The sequence below is a fragment of the Crocuta crocuta genome, unplaced genomic scaffold (assembly GCF_008692635.1).
Source record: "Crocuta crocuta isolate KB4526 unplaced genomic scaffold, BGI_CrCroc_1.0 scaffold55, whole genome shotgun sequence".
Lineage (NCBI taxonomy): Eukaryota > Metazoa > Chordata > Mammalia > Carnivora > Hyaenidae > Crocuta > Crocuta crocuta.
Window position 1 is genome coordinate 330,059 of NW_027530512.1, and position 3,851 is coordinate 333,909.

Below are 3,851 nucleotides of genomic sequence, written 5' to 3' on the forward strand. Positions count from 1 at the left end.
TGGAAAGGTCCCCGATCCTTCTCTCCCCACAGAGGCTAGGCATGGCTCAGGAGCCTCTTGGCAAAGGAAGAAATAGAAGGGATCTATCTTTTCCTTGATGGTCTTCCCGTCCTCGGAGAGAGCAGAGCCCCAGCTGACTGGGGCTGCAGGCTGGCCCCGCACCGAGGTGTGAGCTCAGACCTGTCCTCTCCCATGTCACACTGAGTATCTCTGCTGGAGGCTAGGTCTGCCCCAAGTCTCCCACTGACATCCCGTGTGGCCAAATGTCCCCCCACATTTCTCTCCCTCAAACCCCTGACACCTATGAGAGGCCTCTGCAAACCAGTGGGCTTTTAATGAGACTCTAAACTGTTCAGAGAGGGGCGCCAGGGCGGCTCGGTCGGTTAAGCATCTGACTTCAGCTCAGGTCATGATCTCATGGCTCATGAGTTCAAGCCCCACGTCGGGCTCTGTGCTGACAGCTCAGAGCCTGAAGCCTGCTTCAGATTCTGTGTCTCCCTCTCTCTGCCCTTCCCCTGCTCACTCTTTCTCTCTCTCTCTCCCTCAAAAATAGATGAACATTGAAAAAAATTTTTTTTTAAATTGTAACTGCTCAAAGAAAAACTGCACTCATAGCTGAATGCAAGCACCTGGGGTCTGAGCTGGACGGGAGGGAAGAGGTTGCTATTCTAGCCCTCAAGGAAGGGGTCCAGCAGAGGGTGGGTGCCACCAGCAAGCCACCGGACTCTCAAGACCGAATCCTGTGAAATGGGGTGTGTCACTGGGCTGTGGTGTTAAATATAGGAGGGCCTGTAGACCCAGGGAGTGCTGGAGCCTGGAGCGAGTCAGGAGACACAGTGTCAGCACTAAACCTGTATGATGACATTCCAGGTCCTAGACTCTTTCCCAGGAACACATAGCTGCAGAAAGGGTTAGGGGAGAATTTTCAAGAGGAGTTATCCTCTCTTCACCTGCAAAGGACAACGTGGTGGAGTGAGGCAAAAGAAATCTTGGGAAGGTTCTCGGAGGGTGGCAGGGAAGTCATTTCCAGGGACAGCTGTGCATGGGCAGAGGGGGCGAAAGGAAGAGATGCCAGCGGCATCAGAGAAAATCTAGAGCCTCCCCTTGGCTGCCAAGCCCCGCCCTGAAGCCCTCCAGCTGTGAACCAGACTAGCAGCCTCGACCTGAATATGTACCCCCATAAAATTGGAACAGAGGCAGCATGAACCCCTTTGGGGGCTGCACCCTGTCCACAACTGCTTCCCACCTGGGGTCTGGGGANCGCCCCAGCCCCAGCCCCAAGGCACTGCCAGCAACCTTCACTACATTCCAGTGAGGGTTTGTGGGGGTGGCTGTCTGGGGAGGTAAGAGGGAGAACCACAGAGATCGCAAACATGGAAGGCGAGGGCCAAAGGGATGGGTCAATGTCCTCATGGCAAAGTGTGGGGACACCTCGTAGCCACTCGAGGGTTCCCTTCTAGCCCGACAACTCGGACTTAGAGTAAGGGCACTGGGGCCAGGGAAAACCCCAAACGTTGAAGAGAAAGAAACCTTTCCGTCAGAGGAAGCCACCCAAAGAAAGAGGCAGCAGCTACCAAGGTTTACCATTTTTATTTTTTATAAAACAAGCTACAAATAGTCTCCGCCCCCCCCTCCTCACAAAGGAAAGCCACACAACGCCGCCTACACGTGTGGGACAGAGCAGATGGTAAGGTTGAGGGGGTGGGTTCTGAATTTCCACAGGGGGGCGCCCTCTCTTTCCTGCTTCCTTCAGGCCCGGGGCGTCCAGGAAGGTCCATGTAGCACACCAAGTCATCTGGTCCAGGCCAGTGGGGGTGGGGGGCTCCCCTTCCTCCCTACCATGTTGGGATAGGGCCTCCAGTCCCCCTGAGATACCTTCCAGGACTTGCTCCGCGAGAGCAAGAACCTTCTCTAGCCTGAGGCCCCGCCAGAGCATGTCCTGGGAAAGCTGCGCTCCCCCTCGCTGGGCCCTCCCTCAGCAGGGCCTTGAGTGGGCCGGTGCTTTATGGTGCCAATGCCTTCCAGACCCCAAATGGGACACACAGTCTGCCATGGCGGGTGCGCTTATGAGAATGCTGGCTGGGATATGAGAGGAGGCCAGATTCCCAAGAGCCATCCGACAGGGACGTCAGTCTTGGGCTACTCGCTTTCCTTTGACACCACCATGGCGGCTCATGGGAAAAGATGCTAAGTGTCACTTGCTCTCTGACAGCTGTCTGAATGGGCACAGCCACCGGGGCAGCGGAAGGCTGGACAGCCCACAACGGAATCCCAGGAAAATGTGTGCGGAAAACTAGGTCTGGATTTCCCTCCCTAGCTGGGCTATTATCCCTGCACTTCTAAAGGAGGCAGAGGCAGGAGGCCCAAGATCAGTTTCGCTCTGGAATTGGCCTTGAGCCTGGGAAGCCTAAGAAGCATCTGGGAGGAACAGGAAGAATCTCAGTATTGGGTTAAAAACCAAAGAAACTACTGAGTTAACAACGAGGTGACTCACTGAGCTCCCCACTCCAGCCTGTGGTAACCACTGAGGTCAGGATGGCAGAGGAGAGAGAAAGAGGGTGAGAAGCCCCGGTCTGACCTTGCTGCTGAGAGAGTCTGTCTCGGGAAGCCTCACTCGTGCATTTGCAGGAGGCTGGCACTGCACTCATCAGTGTGGGCCTTCTGTCCTCTTCCCTCCATCACTTACACATCAAAAATCTACTAAATAGAAGGCCCCACTGTGTGTCGTTTTCTTCTTTGCCTCCCCTCTCATGCTTTACAGAGAGTAGAAGCTGAATGTGGGTGAAAATGTTTCAAGTGGCCTAATGCAAACCATCTGAGGATCGTTTGCGCGGTGGGTCACAAAGATATGGGTGCCGCCACGGACGGAGTCTGGGCTGCCTGACGGTCTGGAGAGCAGGAACACGTGGGCAGGGGGATCTGGAGCCAGGGCTGGCTGTTGCCTGCCCTCTAGGCGCAACTCCCACCTGCCCCCGAGCCTTGCTTGAGAAGGCCAGCCTCCCAGTGATTTGCCAGATCTGACATTAAAGCAGGGGGCAGTGCCCTCCTCTCCCCCAGAAAAGACGCCATGGAGTCTATGATATGTGCACACGCACACAGGGGTCGGTCTCCGGAATGGCTGGGGGTGCAGTTCTGGGTTCTAGGAAGCTGGGTCGTGTGTCCAGAGCCCCATGAGAGCAGGGAAGGGGGTGGAATAAACAAACAGCAATGCCAACACCTGTACAAAAGAACTATACAATTTACATATATATTTATGTACAGTATATAAATCTCTTTCTTCTCAGTCCCAGCAACAAATGCCCTCCCCCGCTCCCCCCAAAAAACCCTCAAAGTTGTCAGTAGCAGATCCAAAAACATACAATAAGAGAATCAACAGTCTTTTTCCCTTTCCTTTTCCCACTGTGGTATTAGATACTGGTGTTTAAAAAATGAAACCAAAAAGAAAACGCGCAAATGAGAGTTATCGAAAGTGCAAACACGNCCTCTCCACCTGCCCTTTGGTTTTCCGCTCCTTAGACAAGGCGTCCTACTGAGAAGGAAAATAAGCAAGGAGTTAGAGGTAGGTTTACGAGGAACCCAACGATATACGACCATTTCCTCACAAGAGCCGGCTTGTCCACCTGCTGTTAGTTATGGGCTGGCCAGGGCACAGGTGGCCCAGACTCGCGAGAAGCCCATGTTTTACCAGCCCATCCTCTGCCACCACGGGGCACCCCAGTGGGCAAGCGAACAAGTTTGGCCTTCTAGAGAATCAGGCTTTGCCGAGGAAGCAGAGCTGGGGAGTGTGCGCTCTGGATAAACCACACTACTCCCAGATGCCAGCCTTTCCTCCTGGGAGTGGCGGGGGGGTG

General features: G+C 54.4%; 1 protein-coding gene across 1 annotated transcript in view; it reads right to left on the reverse strand.

The window, feature by feature from the left end:
* Positions 1–3,479: 3,479 nt before the first annotated feature.
* Positions 3,480–3,851, reverse strand: part of SMOC1 (SPARC related modular calcium binding 1) — a 150,871-nt gene continuing 150,499 nt past the window's right edge. The window contains exon 14 of the mRNA XM_077767214.1: positions 3,480–3,529. The gene's annotated coding sequence lies outside the window, so the exon portion shown is untranslated. The remainder of the gene's footprint in view (positions 3,530–3,851) is intronic.